This window comes from Silurus meridionalis, chromosome 18 (assembly GCF_014805685.1).
Source record: "Silurus meridionalis isolate SWU-2019-XX chromosome 18, ASM1480568v1, whole genome shotgun sequence".
NCBI lineage: Eukaryota > Metazoa > Chordata > Actinopteri > Siluriformes > Siluridae > Silurus > Silurus meridionalis.
This window is the reverse complement of record NC_060901.1, coordinates 12826463-12845012: the sequence shown is the minus strand read 5'-3', so window position 1 is coordinate 12845012 and position 18550 is coordinate 12826463. Positions and strand designations below refer to the sequence as shown.

The following is an 18550-nucleotide window of genomic DNA, read 5'->3' as shown; positions in this document are numbered from 1 at the left end:
CACACACACACACACCAAGGCTACATGTCAAATGTTAGGTAACCATTAACACTGCTTGTATGACCTCTTCACCCTTGACTCTAGGGAAAGGAAATTGGCCTGAAGGCATAAGAACTGACTCTGAGCTAGACCTTTTAGCTAATGAAGAGCTTCTTTGAATTTGCCTTCATTGAGCTAGTAATCACTATTTTTTTTTTTATGTTCTGTCACATTATAGACTTAAACTCCCCACTGTGTTTTTGGAAAGTAAACACAGAACTGCCAGATTTCTCTGTCTGATAATAGCTAAAGTTAACATTGTAGACACAACAAAGGCTTGTCTTTCCCATAAAAACTCATTTAGGATGGCAAACAAGCGGGAATGAGGGCTAGGTGTTCCGGCTGCAACCTAATCTCCCTTATCAGTATAATTCGAGCCCTTTTCCCTATCATCTGAGGGGTCTCTGTGTAAGCATGGTGGCTCTCGCCATTGTGAGGAGTATTGATTTTGATTTTCCGCCTGTCCGCTCTGTTTGACCGGATAAGTACAAGTGATAAGCCGTGTTGACGGCTAAAAGACTGTTAGGGCCATTGCTCAAATAAGACGTGAAAGTTGAAGATCTGTGCTTTGTCAGAGCTCTTCAACTTGACATGATACTGTGTGTGGCATTCAAGGGGATGATGAGTGCTAACTCGGGTAATCACGACAGCAAGAATGCCCCACTCAGGTCTTCTCAAGCCACAGTCTGACAGAGATTTGACTCCTAAAACAAACCATTAATCTTTAAAAAAAATCTTTAGAGTCGTAGTCATACAGGACCGGAGTCTGACATCTACGGGTTATGGTCAGCAGAGGAAGCTTGCCGATACATGTAAGCCCCGTAGCAACATTGACATGTTTTTTTTTTTTATGACCTGCTACAGGTCTCGCATAGCTGGGCTTTTTTACATTTCTCACCCCAGACCATTCAAGTTTATCTCAGTTTCAACCCCACAAGCTACTTTTACAGCTCCACATTGAAATCTATCGCCTCCATTCACATGTTTGGTGTACGCGCATCGACTACGGATGCGCTTTATTGAGACGTTCCTTTATGCACGGAGAACAAATCGAAGGTCCGTCTGTGCAAAATGTTGTTCTGCCGAAAAACATATAAATGAAGCTCCTACCCTGTAATATAAGACATTCGTGCGAAAATGTTTTCGTTTTCTTAGATCCAGTTTTTAAAGGATATATATATTTTCTATAAATCTATAAAAAAAAAACTTGCTAAAGTGTGTGTTAAGGTAGAAAAGAGTGTGTGGGAAACAACAGGTTAAGAGGTAGTGGCCAGCTGTGACTGTACGTCTACCCCTGCCATTTGTATAGCAGCTGCACAAATGAAAGGACGAGAAAAGAGAGAACACATATTCATACACTGGTTACCTTCATGCTTAATGTATAAATCACCATTGATTTTCCGTAACTTGACATGAAGCCTGTCCTGCTTTTCCTTCAGCCTGTTGTCATAACAAGTTATCCTCTTCCCCAGGTGTAAGGTCACTTACGACATGACCCTCTACCCTTTAACCTCTCCATACTGCAGGTCACGCTGTCTGCTGTTGGAAGTCTAGTGCTTTTATGTACCTTTTGCCTATAATAGTGAAACTTGAGGTGCTTTGTGATTATCAGTTCGTCTCAAAGTGATGTCTTCGAATCATAGACAGGTATCACAGTATAGTACTGTTATTGAGTTCCATTAAACTGATCACTGAATAGGTTTAAACCAAATTTTATTCACCCAAAAAGAGGTGGGCAAACTGAGGTGGAAGAAAACTCTCCGATAATCAGGCAATATATTATTCTCTCCTAGAAATGTTTTATGCATAGGATAATCATACAGAATTTAATTAATTCATATTATTTTGTGTCTAATAAAAATCACACAAATGTCTTTTTTTATGAGGAAATCCAGAAGGTTTTTTTTGGTCTCTGGCAACATTTATTTTTCTTTTTTTAAATTAATTTTATTGATTTCTTATTTACAGTCAACCAAAACAACAACAGAGCCAATCTGTATACAGCCGACACTCACAGCATACATTTAAATAACAATATAACAACAATGTATTGTTAGTATGAAACGGTGACCATAGAAAGGCAAAGGGCAAGACAAGGGCTAGGGTCTTGCTTGTTAAAGTTTTTCCGATGAGAGAAGATTAGCCACAAATTTCTACAATTAACGAATTAATAGACAAAAAAAAGATGTCCGCAAACAATATACTCATTGAAGTTCTTCCGCTCATTCTTCTCACTACTCGGAATTTGTCCCGTGCCAAACCTCGCCTGTTTTCATAGAAACTTCTGCAGCAGCTGCTATATCTGTCTGCCCTGTCTATAGAAACTGTTAGATTACTGAGTCTGGCTGGCTCAGGGACCTTCTGTCTCTTTATACTTCGACCACCTACAATCTGTGCTGTAGACAGACTCATTTATTTGTTTAGTGATATTTGCAATTCTTTATATGAGACTGAATATTTTTCATTCCAAACTCAGTCGAAGTGCAACCGCTCTTTATTCTGCATACGGACTTCACTGAGCAACCAGGGGCCCACTGAAATATGAACATCAATTAACCGAACCTAACAGCACAAGCTCTGTTAAATGAACAGGAAAGGAATCTGATTCATGTTTAATCTTGCAGACTCATTCAGGAGCCAAGACAGAAATATGGGGGATGTGATTTCACTCCAGTGCCAAAAGTGGGAGTAATGAAAAACAAGACAATAAGCCTCAAAGACAGATACAGGGTTATTCTAGGACAGTACGCACTGGAATATGGCATAACTACATTTTATAGTGCAGTAAAGATTGATATATAACAACTTATTACATTGTATATAATTTGTATAGTTGTATATAACTTTTAACATTGCATATATATTGCATAAGTATATAACTTATAACCCACCCCCCACCCCCACCCTCTTTTCAAATGATTGCATTCTAATGCCGGTACCTTTATGTAAATTTAGTAGAAATTGTGACGTCGCTCTTTATTTGTTGTCTTATGTGGAAATGTCCTCCAGTCTTTCTGTCTAGGTTTTGAGGTAAAAGTAGCACTCAACCAATTGCATTCATTTCTAGTTTGACCACTTCCAGTCGAGCAGCTGAATGGGTCTAGAAGTGTAATTACAGTCTTTAGAGCAGCATTCTGTACGTTCTGGCTGTTTCATCTATGGCCTCAGGCAGCACACAACCCCAAAGATATGAATGACCCAAACCTTGAATGGCTCTAGAAATGTTTTACAAAGGAATTTTTAACGATATCCTACAATAGACTTTTAGCCTATTTTTCTTACTTCCTTCTTTAAAGTTAGGTGTTTTTTTTTTTTTGTTTTTTTTTATCAAAGAGTTAATACCAGGAATTTGGTCACTTATGGTAATTTATTCCACAATGCTGTCGAATTAGTGAATCTGATTTTGCTGATCGAGCAGGTTTATATAAATGTCACACTAATATCATACAGTATTATGAACGCATTACTGTTTCTGTAGTAACAACTCTTGCATTGGGTTGACGTGTACACTGGATATATGTATATACATATAACAACTGATGATATGGCGACGTTCTTTTAGAAGGTGTTTACTTATGTAAGATGTTTATGGAAGAAATCATTGCAAAGTCTGTCAGTAGTTTTCCATCATGAGGAAGTCTTAAAGACAGAGGACTTAACAAGCTCCCGTTTAATTTGTCCGGTTACCTTCGAGGTAAACTAGGAACGAGATGATTCATCGTAGATGCATTTGTCCTTCATTTTGTTCTCTTTGTATGCATCTGTACATGCTTTCAGGAGCTGCTACAGATTTAGTAGTTTCAAGTTTCAACCTTATTTGTCGTGCACAAAATGTCGGTGACAATTGTTCACTGAAATGCTTGAGGGGATGCATATACTGTACATCACAAGATAAAGGAGAAAGGAAATAGGGGGAAAGGGATTAGTATGCACCTAGTAGTATGTAGTGCGTAGTTAATATGTAAGTGAAGTGCAGATCCTGTGACAAGTGGAATATTTACAGTCATAGAATGTGAAAAAGAGGTGCAAAAGGTAGTCAAAATAATATAATAGAAAGAGTAGAAATATCAATATAATATCTGTGTTCTGTTTAATTGCAGCTTCTAAGGTTCTATAGCTATAACAGTAGTGTTGCAATCTAATTTAGAGTAATGGTTTAGAGTTTAATTTCAGTAATGGTTTTGGATGAAAATGATAGCTATCAGGTTTACTGAGGAAAAAAGCGTACTTCCTGCTTAACAATGTAACGCAGCTGTGTTTGTCTATTATTGTGAGTCCAGACATAAAGATTTTTGGTTGTTCATTGATATTTTTGGTTATGGCTGTGGTTTGACAAGTGGATTCACATTAGTTTTTATTTTCTATGTATGATATATGTTTTAAGATGAAAATGTTACATAGAATGCAAATTCTGGGCTCTCACACTTTAGTTCTCTGAAATAGAGTGAATTATTAATGAAGGTTTCCTTGTGAGTGCTGGTGTGTTTTCCCTGGAAGGCACATCACTAGAGCTTTGCTGCATACATCAAATCACGTCTCAAGTGTTACTCTTTATGCTCAGGAGCTTAGTTTGTGTCTAACAGGCCAAACACAGCATGGGATAGCGATTTCACTGGTTGGAAGTTGGAACTGAGAACCTGTTCCAGTGTAACACAACACACTTTGCTGCACTTTCTGATGTCCCCATTCTGGCACTGGTGACAGCATGTCTTTGTCTCTCTCACTAAGGGGCTTTAACAGGTACTGGTTGAGAAAGTTTTCTATCAAAGCCCAGAATATTTGTACTACATTGAGGACATCTATCATAATTCAATATGCTGGTCATTACCAGTGTGCAGCAATGCCAGCAGATAATTAGAGGACATATGTGTATATCAACAAATTCCCATGGTTTTCTTTTAGGTTGTGGAAGTGCTACTGGCGTTTAATACACTGTATTATTATTAAACTTTTTTCTGTATTGCCTGCATCACTGATTCGAATGGTATTGATCTGATTTATATATGTATTCAACCATTGTTGTCAGTTGTTGTTCAAATAAGGTTCAGAGGGCTTACTTTATCCTAAAGGTGTTTTTTCAGCCTTCAGGCTAAGCTTAAGCCGTATTGAATTTGCACTGCCTTTTAAAGTTGTCCGCTCTTTTGAGAACTCCTGTCATTCATTCTTAAAGGATAGGTTCTCCTTCCACTCTTGCTCATACAGCCGTTATAGACATTTGCGCACGACCTTACAGCGATCCTTGTGCTCGCGTCTCACAACAAGGCGCGAAAAAACAGCGGCCTCAACCTTGTGTGTTCACAGCCACACATCGAACTTAATTCTGGGCCTCTCAAATTACATTAATGCTAATGTAGGTCCAGTTTCACAATGGCCACTGAAACAGTTCACACAAAAGCATTCTCTGTTTCATACGGAAATCCATGTGATGTGGAAAATGATCTACATGCTGCTGCCACATTTTCGAGCTCCATCGAGCTCTATCTAATTTCCATGAGGATGAGTCAGAGTTTGAAGTCCAGGATGCTGTTGTGTGCATGTGTGTTTATGAAGTTTTCAGTTCCTTTCTTCCCCGTGAACATCTGTGTGTAAGGGGATAAGGTGGAGGATTTTTTTTTTATCAATGCCAAGAAAGCTAATGCCAAGTAGCTTGTTAGCTTAGCTAATGACTATCTACAAGCCAGATTAAATGTACTTCCTACTGTTCTTTCTTTTGCTGAGCTTTGACTTGCACATAATCAAACCCTATTGCTACTGTGTAGCAGTAACCAACTGACTTTTTTTCACTGCTAAATCTCAATTGCGATAAAAAAATGTGGGAAAGTTTTAAGTCCACAAAAATTTGTCTTGTGTTTTGTAATGTTTGAATGGTCAATTATGTGATTATAATCTGCTTTAAAGTCAAAGATTAATTGAAAATGAAGTCTCTTAAATGCTTCATAGTGTAAATAAAAATTAAATCCTAATCAATTAATAATGCAAAGCACAAACACTTCCTAGGTCAAAGCCAGGATAGACTTGTTGTGACCTTGTGTTTTTATGCACTGAAAAGTCTATAAGATCACATTAACACATTCTCAGACTTCTATTCCTTCTTCAGTTTTTTCTGCCTACTTTAACTTAAGACCAAAAGCAGTGTTTTTCTGAAGGTTGTTGTGAACCATAAACATATATTATCTCTCACGTTTGAAGAAATTAGTCCAGCTCCTTCCTTTTTGCGGTCATTCAGCGACTGTTGTTTTGTTTATCTGCTTCAGAAGGACTTTTAAAGTGCTTCCACTGCTTTTTTTTTTTTTCGAAAGTCATTCATTTCATTTCAGTTTTGCTGCATTAATGACTCTGTGTGTTATCTGGGAGTGTGTTGAGTTTCCCTTCCAGCGCAAACACTTCGACAAAGGAGCAGGGGGGAGGGGAAGCGGAGGGTCTTTTCCATGTCAAAAGACCTATTCTGAATTGCAATAGGCAGAATCAGTGTTAAAGTTGAACCCATAGGACTCCCTTTTTTTCACAGGTGGCACGACCGTTCAAGCCGTCTCATCTCACAAAGCAAGTATAGGGCCGAAAGACAATGAGGTGTGAGCGCTGCTTTAAAGGTTTTCAACGGTTTCATTACTATTCAGTTTCCTACAGCCTTTGGTTTTTGTTTTTATTATCATCGAGACCTTTTCTTGTTCTTGTGATATGTTCCGTTTTTTTTTTTAGTTTAAGTAGTCCAGACTCAGGTGTTATCACAGACAAATTTTCAGTGGTCTAGATTATAATCAATGTCTTGTAGTAGGTTCGCCACTTTTTCATGCCACTTCATTAGATCTTCTCATATTGTGATTCATGAAGACAAGTATTTAACAGAAACATTTACAATACCGCTAATTGCATAAAAATAAAATATTCTCATAACAGTAGAGAGGAAATCATACACATGCTATGAAAATTGGCTAAATATTTTTAAATAGTAATATAAGCATCAATTTGGTTATTAACAGATTTAATTGGCACCGGTAGTTGATATTGGTCAGTATAGAATGAATATGTTTTATGAGTTAATTATAAAAATTAGTTTTTTTAAAGTATAGTAGGATTTAATTTATTATGATAATATTATTATTGAACCCACATTCTTTGAACCCATAACCTATTGAACCTATTGAACCCATAATATTATTTTTGAACCTTATACTCTCAGGAATATCAGACTACCAAGCTGTACTGTTTGTCACTTGGGTGGTACCATCTCATGTACCTTGAGTATAAATAGTTCGCATAGATCAGGAATGTATAATACGTAAACGTTTCTAGTTACCAGTTGCATAAGTGGAGGGGAGCAAATTAAAGCTACACAATGTGCACCTTTGCAGGTCAATGTTTTTTTTTACTATAATTTCTTCTATAATTTCAACACACATTACTCTCACAATAATGATATCAGTTCTTGAGAGGAAATAACTGAAATCAGCATTTTTGACACTGAAAAATTCTCATCTCTCAGCTGTCAATAACTAGAAACGTACCAGTTAAAATGTATGTGAGGGCCAGTGCTGCATTTCTTGCCCTGCCTCTTTCAATCCTACGCATTGCCCAAGACAGTTGCCCCCAAGCATGTCTCCTCATGTGCTATGAAACTTCAGTTCGTTTTGCAATGGCAGGAATGAGATCAATCTCCACTGGCGCTGACATGTTCCATACCATGGCTGCCAATACAGCAGCTGACCTCATCCTCTATAGGAGTCGGTAAGTAAACACACCCCAACTCAATGCTCACAAATACAGTGCTATGAACGTAGTACATTTATTTGGTCAATGACACCATTGGTAATTTTAAAGAATTATGAAAAAATATAGTTTTAGCAGAGCATGGGCTTTTTTGAGGTTTTGCTAATTATTGTATACGTGGCAATATGTAGAGGGAGAGTCCAGGACAATCAACATTCTAAAAAATGAAATCACAAAATAACAGACTAATGGCAGAATGGACAAAACAGAAGCGATATGCATGAACTAATCCGGTATGTGTGCGCAAGAGAGAGAGAGAGAGAGAGAGAGAGAGAGAGAAATGGCACTTGTATCTGATCACCCTGTGTGTTAGCTAGAGACCTGTGAATCCCACACCTTCCTTACTTCAGTCACACCATGTAGATTGTGTTTACTCTGAAAGGTGTGTTGTTTGCATTTGGGTTTCATCCCACTTCTGCTGGACTTCAGCACTTCTTTAGCACATCACAGCACCATGGTTAGAACAAACACATTGTAAGAATGCTTAGATTCGTCTTCCTCTCCAAAGTATTTGATTACGAATCACTCTTAAAGAATATATATGAAAAATATAAATGGTACTTGTAAAAGTATTAACTTGGTAATAATGCTTTACCTAATAAATAATAATTTTAAGCTCCAATCTTCAGACTGAATGTGGTAACCAATGTACTTTAATAACATGAGTGTGCTAGTTACCTGCTTTTAATAAAGAGTAAAGGAACAAAAGAAGCATATGGATTCCCAAGAAGGGGGTGAAGATGTAACAATATATTATGATTCTCTTCTTTTGAAATTTTTCGATTGAGCACATCATATTTGTGGCCTTAACAAAACACTTTTGGTGAACATTTCAGCTATAAACTCTTCTGCATCCATGGCATTTTGGCAGATACCCTATTTCATGGTCACTTCCATTTATCTCATTTATACCACTGAGCAGTCGACATCTACAGACCTTTGTTCCACACTGCAATGGCATCTTGAAAGTGCTGGGATTCGAGCTCACGGCCTTCCGAGCCAAACTGCAACAGCTTTGCTAGCATCCTTATTTTCCTCTCAATATGAATAGTCGCTAGGTCACTTGGTAAAGCAGGAGCGTCATATGACTGCTTTGTACCTCAATTTATTCCGCTCGATTTCATCACGGTTTCCACATACCTCTGTGTTCCTGATTCTGAAAAGATCTGCCACTCCTGCAGGTTAATTCATCCTCCTGGTGAAAAACCCTTCTGTACTCAGCTATTGTTGTATAACCTGCTTTTCCACTGGGCTACACTGATAACAATCTTGCAAAGTCTTTCCGTCAGCCCATTTTGTTAATATTTTTAGGTAGATATGTGGCATTTTTATGATAGATTTTGGAAAATGTTCCTAGTTTGTAATGCCCTGTCCATTTTTAAAAGGTATTTTTTGGTGCATTTTTTGTTATTTATTAATGTATATTTTTGGGTGAGAGAAATAAAATAGCATTAGTATAATAAGATATTTGTATTTATATATGTCTATTTATGCTTTGACAAACCCGCCTGCATTCTTATGAGCGGTGTGTGGAGAAAGGTAATGTGGTTAACAAGATGTGACTTTTAACTTTGATTTCTTTGCCCATGCTTGTGCATTGCAGGAGTGTTGGGTGCTGCATCTCCTGCATGTTGGCTGATGCACACACTATTATTACAGTGATGACAGTGCTGCTTTGGCATGTGTGCTGCAGGAGCACATCTGGCTTTGTATGAGCTGAGCACTCTCTCCTCACCACAATACCTTCTTTTTTTTTTCTTCGTTTTCTCAAAAATTTGATCATGTTATTGCGCTGTTTGTCTGTTAAAGAATTGAGCAACAATTTTAATGGAATCTAAATGCAATGTTTAAAAAAAAAAATGCCGTAGAAGGAACAGCTTAATTAATACTTTCTGACTGATTTTAGGCATATTCCTTACGATGTAGTCATTATGTCCCTGCCACGTTCTAGGTTTGTTTGTGGGGTTATCGTCATGGTGACCGTAAGCCTCTCAGAGGCACTCAGAGGCTGAGCTGATGGCTGCTTACACCATGGTTTGGCTTTGGTGCTGGGCTGTTTGGGAACATTGAATTCGGTGTGAGCATTGTCCTCTTGAAGCTTGCCCTTTGATTCAAAAGCCTTTAAGGCCTTCAGCCAGCTTTCCTTAGCGCTGTCTTTGTGCTAGCCGTCTTGTTTTGTGCATGTGCATAGTGCTAGACCTTCTTGGGCATTACAGCACTAAGTACAAATTGCACATGGATTTAAATGTCTTACATCAGTGAAAATGTACAGCATGCCAGTTTTATATTAGTTATTACAGCTAAGAAGGCTTGAATCATTCTGGAACCAAAAAGGAAAAAAACCGAGGAGTGTAAAGTTTGCAAAGGAGAAATGGTGCATGTAGATGGGAGAGTGTGTGTGTGTGTGTGTGTGTGTGTGTGTGGTGGGGAGTGTTAGTTCTCTAGAGGAGATCACAGCAGATCAGGAGTCAAACAGCCTATTGAGCTTGTGTGAGAGTCAGTGAACTGTGACAACGCAGGTTATAGCTTTCACTAAGACAGCAGCCAGACAACCAGGCTTTAAATGCAAACCACAGACCTTCCCAATCGACTCTCTTCTCACCTGGAATGGATTTCTCTGTTGAACATGATTGTGTACATTGTGTCCCGTTCATTCTAGAATTGGCTCTGGATCTATCAAGCTTGAATCAAGGGGTTACAAAATTAGGGATAAGAATGCATAATCACATCCATGATCTACTATATTCCCATCTCAACCCCAGTGTTCTCAGGATACTGCAAGGATTTGGGATATATTCCACTTTCATGCAATGGTTTTACTTATGCAAAATATTTGCTTTAATCATTTATTATTGACTAAAAAAGTACCATATGAGTATTCTTTTTTTTTTTGTTTGTTTTATATAAAATACTAAGGAAATAGATTTCTTTTTTCTTTTTTTTTGTAGCAGACCTAGACTTTTGAACCTGATAGCTCTGGACTCCGGATGATCACATGGTGCCAAGTCTCGTTAATAGTTGTTTTGAAAATGGGAACTTCATTCGGTACTGTGTTTATAGCTGTAGCTTGAGATGGTAGATAGTTTGGTTTCTTCTTCAAAGTCACCCACCCATGTATCTGCTCTTGCTTGTGAGTGCCAAGTGTATCGGTGTCAATGTCATTAGATTCTTCCCCCCCCTCTCTCTTGCTCTTGCTCTCTCTCTCTCTCGCTTTTTCTTTCTCTCTCACTGTAGAGGCAGGGGCAGTGTCTGGTTGCAGTCATTGTTCACCCAGGTTACTGATAAACACGCGGCTTGGTTACCAGCCCCCGGTTGATTGGCTCTTTTAAAGAACAGCAAAAAGGACGTTGCCAAGGGAATGCAGGAACCTGTGCAAATTTGGAATAAGAGAGTTTGTCGAATCACAAGGGAGTCAGTGGCATTTTTTTGTCACTTTTACAAATGCACAAGCAGAAATCACTGAACCAAGTGAGCTCTGTGTGCTTCCAGGAAGTTACCACTGCATTAGGAAAACTTACTCCTTTAGTTTACAACTAGTTTTAAAGTTCCATCCAGTATTAAGAACGTCATTAGAGATGACGGGATCAGTGGTTTTTGGGACATGCGGTGTTGTGGTGCATGATTTACCATATTTATTACGGATAACAATCCATTTATAAGGTCTAAATAGATAATTCTGAAGTGTACAATGGCCCTAAAATTGTGGTACAGGCCTAACATTCACCATGTGACATCTTCCACCACTTTAACTGCGAACCTGAATGAATTGTGAACAATCGAGTGCCTTTGAAAGTGCGGGTATAATTGCACTTTTCATACTTGATTATCCGTGGTGAAACTCAACCTTTTTATTTTTTTTTTTTTTTTTTTTTTTTTTTTACCATCTCTCCACCTCAGACTGCCTCAAGCTTTTTTTTTATTCAGAAAGTGCAGAAAGAACAAACTGCTAGTAATTCCAACCTCCCTAAAGCGGTCAAGTGATGTAAAAGACCAGCGATTAGAGAAGCCCGGCACACTTATTGATTTATATAATGCCTCCGAGTGGCATTTTACACCCATCCAGACTTATTAATTACAGATGTCTGGAGTTGTATTGTAAATCAAAGTAATTCCAGTTTGGTCGCATATTTTATTTGCATTATTCCATCTCACAGGCATGCAGATGCCCTTCGGGAGGTGGTATCTAAGCTCTTAGGATCCGGTCTGCTGAAAAGGCGTTGTGGTCGTAAAGCAGCAAACACACCTGGAGCTCCTCGGAGAAGGGTTTTTGATGTTTTAATTGAGTTTTGGCTGTCTTTCGAATGATTCCTCACTCCTGTGGAGTGCCATAAACTCCAAATGCCACTACGGTAGCTGGGATCCACTTCAGCTCGTTCCCCTTCCATATTTTAATGTCCCACTGTGAAGAGAACAAAGACATCCAGGCCGGGGATTTTGGTGTGGAGAAAGGGGGCAGATTAAACCCAGAAGAAGCTAGGGTGAGGCAAGCCAGGTGCTTTTTATTGGTCCCCCTCCTCTCAATGAATAGGCTCGAGAGTGCAGGCCAGCCCATCACACTGCGTTCTAGTCTCATGCGTCTATGCACATGTGCTTTCTGTTTTTGTTCCATCCTTTGCTGGGCCAGACAGATGCTTTTCTTAGTAAGAGGCCCTCGTTAATTAAGCCGAATGTGGGAATGTTAGAGGCTTTAAGGCCATGAGAGCTTGAAGATGAGGATGGCTTGTGATTTCTGTAATGAGATGAAAGGAAAAGCTAAGAGGAATGTGTGTGGAACAAGGATTAGTCTCAGAGGAAAGTTTTTTTTGGAAAACATTTTCACCACATTTTCTTACTTTATTTTTTCTTAATATTTTTAATCTATATTTTAACATAATCTCTATTTACTCCATCTGTAGCGATGAACGATTTCTTATGCTACGGATGAGAACTACTTCATGTTCCTCGTACGGAGAAAAAAATTAGATGAATGACACTTCCGACTGTAATCCACAGGACGTTAGAATGCAGATTTATTCGGGAACCATTTTTCCAAGCAATATCGACTACAACGTTAGTATACTTTAACATGTTCCAGAGGAAAAAGTCTTATCTCTGGCGAGTTACACAGATTAATAGCTACATTAACAAATAAAATTAATGAAATAATGCCTGACAGTGTTCTACAGTGATACAGGTTTTCATACATGTTCACTGACAGAATTCCACAACTGATCATAGGCGTCCAATATAAGCAACATGTCTGCATTTATTTTTTACATATACACCATGCTGCAGATGCAGTGGATTGGGAGAAATCCATTTCAACTGGTGCAGAAGATTTTAAATTTCATGCAGTGGATCACTTGTTTAGTTCTCTAGGATAATTGAAGCAGGCAGTGTTTGAGGAAAGAAATATCTCCTTTTTGCTGAGTTGCAGAACATCACTCGTTGCTGTTTCATAGTACATGGCTGAGTGGAAGTGAATCATTTCGGCCTACCATGAGCTGCCTTGAAGTGAGTGTGACTAAGAGTGCCAGTTCTGCCTTTGTGCGTTATTGGTGAAATCCAAACAGGGATCAGGCAGACAGAGTTTTCGCTAGCAGGCCACTAAATCATGAAGTGAACCTAGCACTAACCCTCTTATCACCGTGGGTTGGTAGGGGAGACCCGCATCAGAGGAATTCCATTCACTTTTAATACCTTTCCTCCCTTTAGTCTTGTGTTTCTTGAGGCTCTGCATGAGAGGATGTAATAATTTCATCGTGCCTGTCAGGTCCCCCAAAACCCTCAAAGAACAACCGAGACAAATTCTTCACTAGACGAGTTATTAAAGAAGTGCCAGGTATAGGTGCCGAGGAATCCTTTTAACCATCCGAGGTGTGAATGAAGCCTAGTTGTGTTGGCACACGTTTTAGTTCGACCTGTGTGGGAACAATTCCACATTAAAGGCACATAAATTTGACTCAAATGTGGGGCGTGACACAGAGTGACAAGAAGAATCGGGTTTGCAGTTGAGGGTATGTACAACCCGTCAGCCATTTTAAGCGTTTAATGATTTAGAGTATAAAAAGCTCCTTTTAATAAGCAGCGTATTGGTTACAGGCGGCGTCAAAAGTAAGAGCAACCGAACTGGTTTTTTTTACACCGAGTTGCACTAAGCTCCAATGTCAGCGTGAGGTGGTGTGTTAAAAGGACCAAGTGGGTCATGTCAGTTTTGTGCTAAATCACTCGTCTGTACTGACCTGCGGCACACAGCTCATCCGCTTTCGATTTTAACAGCGAAGAGAAATAATTTGATCGGAGCGCAAAAAAGGCAGTGAGTAGCACTCAACTCAACAAGTGTACATTGTTCTGTGCACTTATTTTCACATCTTGTTCATCTCACAGCACTCACAAGTACACACACACACACACACACACACACACACCTCTTGACACCTGCTTCTCAGTAGTTTCCACTCCCTCGACTGCAGGCTAGAACAAAGGCACATGTTCATATTGTGGGAAAGACAGCCAGCAGGCTGTCAGTGAGTGAAGAGAGAGCTGCAGACAGACACGCAGAGACACTCCAGCTCCTGGCAGCTGCTTTCAGTCCCACTCAGTCTCACTAACAGGTGGCACATTTTTTGCAGAATCATGCCGGGGCTAAGATAAGAGTATTAATGAGGCCCTCAACCTGGTACTGTCAGGCAAAAAAGAGAGACATACAAGGAATAAATTACAGTGAGGTGTCAGACTTATAGCTGAAGTCATTCGGGCTGAGATGGGCTCGAAACAGATGTTCACTCTGTGGGAGGTCTTGTGGGCATCTGGATTTATGTGAATATATTATCTAGAATTGGGTTGCTGCTTTTCATTATTACAATATCGCAATATGAACTTTTGCATGCCCGTAGTTTTGGTATGACTGTGCAACAGAAACGCATTGATGTGAAGTGTGGACTTTTTTTATATGCATGAACTAGTCTATATCTATACACTCACCAATACTACTGCTGCCACATGATTAGACAGCTGTATAAATGAGCAGACACACTGGTGCACCTGTTGAAGTGAGCAGCGAGTGTACACTATATAGACACACGAGACACCATACTTTTTGGACATATTTGTGGTTCCTCCCCAATCTTTTACCACAAAATTGATGGTATACAATTGTATCAGATGTCTTTGGATGTGGTCGCATTTAATTTTTTCATTCACTTGAACTAGGAGACCCAAACCTTGTACCAGCAAGACAATGTGCAGTAAACAAAGCGAGATGAATGAAGACATGCTTTATATGGGGGGATTTTTTGAAGTGGGGGATCTTGAGTGGCCTGCCACAGAGCTCTGGCCTCAATCTAATTGAACACAATTGCGATGAATTGGAAAGCTGACTGCACCCCCAGGCCTCGTCACCTCACCTACATCAGTACCTGACTTTACTAACACCCTTGTAGCTGAATGAGCATAAATCTCTACAAGCACACTCCGAAATTGAACGGAACATCTTCCCAGAGGAGTGGAGATTATTATAAGAACAAATGGGGTCTAAATGTGAAATCTAATGTTTACAAATAAGTACATACAAATCATATGTTCAGGTGTCCACAAAGTGTCCATATAGTGTATATTTTGTTTCAAGATTTCTTGTGCTATCAAGTGACACGATGAAAGAAACTAAAACCGAGCACCGTATGTCTTTTCCTAGACATACATTAGGCATCTGTCATAAATTGGAATATAGGTCTTAAGATTGTAAATATTACAAATAATTGAAGAGTACTTAAACAAATATTGCACAAGGGTTACATTTTACTAGCATTGTCATTTTCTGTAAGTCTGTGTTCTGTTTTAAAGAGCTTGTCTTCCCGTATTTTAACATTAATCAGTGGCTCCTAGGTACATTTTTACAGCGCTGATATTTATCAGAGTTAGTCACTTTGTTTATCTCTGATTCACTGAGTGCCAGTTTTTGATGCTGTCTGATGGAAGCGGATTTTTTTTTTTTACCCCTGTGGAGGTGGCTTTTATTCCAGCATTGACAGATGCAGCCCATTGTTTGCATATTTCCGGTATTGTTTGGATTTGGTTAAATGCACATGCATGCCTTGTTATGTCGATGCTAATGTTTATTTCTGCACTGCATGGTTTTTATCCTGTATCACTTTATACCTTTTGCATTTTCATGGCAATATGGATATAAATATGATTTGAAAACTATAGCAGCTTTGTGCTTTTAAGAGACCATTGTATTCGGAGGCAGACGCGAATGAATAAACTTTGGAGAATTTAGATGATGATTCGTGTTAATGAGTCAGCGAGTCAGTGTCGGTTTAGGAGCATGGGAAATGCATTTTAGGAGTAAATGTTGATGGGAGGTAGCTCTTCTTGGCCAGTCTTTCCCCCTCTTTTCAGTTCTTTCTGTACCATGGTGGCTGTTGGCTCCAGGCCAAAGTCCAGCCAACAAGAGCTTTATGTAGGTCATTTGTCAGCCATGTTGCCTTGGCTACTGCTTTTTCATAAAGGAAAGACACTTGAATGAATTTCCCGTTCTCACATCTTTCCTCTGGTTTGAATTTTTTCCTCTTTGAGCGAATATCTTGCCGTCTGTTAGCGACACCTGGATGAGTTGACCTCTGACCTGATAAGGCAGGAAGTGAAGAGCTAAAACACGATTATCGCTCTCAGGCAGGCTTCATGTTACTCTGCGCTAAGTGAATTTCAGTCATCAAATTCCAATGCCTTAGTTACACATTTGCTAGTGTAGATGAGCCTAAAAGTTGTGTATCGTTTAGAGCAAAGGCTTATTAGATAAATCATGAAATCCTCATTTCCCATGACAGTAGCTCAATGACACACTAAGCCATGCTGTGCTTTTCTGTCTTGGCTTAGCATCTGCTGTCTTGTGGAGACACAGTTGTCTAATAGGTAGCAGACAATAACTGTGAGAGGAGTGGAGTAACATCAGCCTGCCTAGTAGTATTCAGACTATTAGTGCTGTTAGTGCTTTTAACTAGACCCATTAGGCTTTGTCTGCTTTTTTTAACAGTGGCTTTTTTTATTCCCTCTCAAGGCTAAAAAGAGAACTAGACACTAAGGACAGGGGATTGAGCTTGTCTGCTACTTTTATTTGTGAATTTGCCCTTTTTTATTTGAGACAAATTGTGAGACTGGACTGAAGTTTAGGCCTATAGCGATCAATAGCAACTCTGTGTAAGTGAATTCTTTATTTGCACAAAACTTGTGTCATAACACACCATACACTCCCACAAAGGAAGGAGTAGCTTAAAGTAAAGCTTTTAGCAAAAAATAAAAAGAAATACATTAGTGATGACCCAGTAAAGAGCTTAATTCTGCTGCTGTTTCCATATAAAATAATCATTCCTTACTCCAGTTTCATTGTTGTAACAGCTTCCCTTGTCTAATTTACAATTGTGATATGCTGTATGTAGCTTATCTTCTTAAATAGTACATAAGAAAATCCTTTAAATATTCAATCTTGTACAATTTGAGACAGCAGATTGTTGATGCTAGGTTTATAAATGGCTAAAAATCTCAATTGACAATGAAAATCATGTGACATGACATATAAAAGATTGCACCCAACTGCACCTTATATTTGATTTTTTACATTAAAGCACAGCTGAAGTGATGTTTGTGAGTGTAGTATATATTGTTTATGTGATGCATAGCTTTTCTACTTGTTCTGAATGCTTTTGTATGGATAAGGATGTTAGAAGTATGTCTCTGACTTGGTAATTCTGGCATGCAAGGCCCTGACATGTTACCTGGATTAGATGAGGAAGATGCTTTGCTATGTGATACCCAGTTGTGTAACAAGACCACTTGCATTTATGTTTTACATGCATGTATACGTCTTGCTATCCTAGTAAGATAAACAAGCCTCCTGACTCCTGGCCAATTTTACATCACAATTCATTCTCACGTTTTTTTCTCATTCCTTGGTCCATTGCATTGGGTTTGTATTTGATGTTTGAAGAGCTGAACAGTAATAACTGTGTAAAATATGTATCTCAGTAATGATCAGAACTTTCATTTTTTTTTTTTTTTTTTTGCTGAACTGTGGATTGTGGGCATATCATAATGGGGATCAAGTAAAACAGACAAAGCATTTTGAAAGAATGAGAGGAGTGGAAAACCACCCTTGTCTTCCATCTGTGCTGCGTTTGGGGCTGGAGGAGGTGTCAATGATGTCAGTGAGGTGTAATCTCATTTTGCTCGTTTATTAAGAGCATGGTCCCATCTGGCACACTGCAGCTTATCACATATTACCTCACGGTGTAAAGATGGCTTGAAATGTGAGCGGATGTCTCTGTGTGTGTGTGTGTGTGTGTGTGTGTGTGTGTGTGTGTGTGTGTGTGTTTAAATGTGTCTGTGCTTTGGCTATCTACATTTTTTTATTTGTTTTGCTGAGCACCAAATGTGTTACTGTCAAAATATGTTCATTCTTTATCGGTCTTCTTATTTTATTAGCATACTGGGTCAAATTGAGTGATTTTTTTGGTTTCTGCAGGTGTCTCTGCATTCCACTGAGAGTTCTGAGGTTAATCATTAAGACACGTGTTTTCATTTAAAAGGCCAAAGATCTCGTTAGAGAAAGATCATTTTTAGAGAAATTTGAGCTCTGATCCTTGTTGTCTTGTTCTCCACAGTTTCATTATTTTATTTTTATTTGTTAACATTACAAACAACTGTACATTTGTTCCCTCTGCCTTAGAGAGACCCTGTTTCATAAGAGATGTCAGTGTAACTTGTATAT

The 18550-nt window shown here is 38.8% G+C and overlaps 1 protein-coding gene across 6 annotated transcripts in view; it reads left to right on the top strand.

Moving 5' to 3' along the window:
• Positions 1-18550, top strand: part of celsr1a (cadherin EGF LAG seven-pass G-type receptor 1a) — a 75606-nt gene that overhangs the window by 4682 nt on the left and 52374 nt on the right. The window lies entirely within an intron of this gene.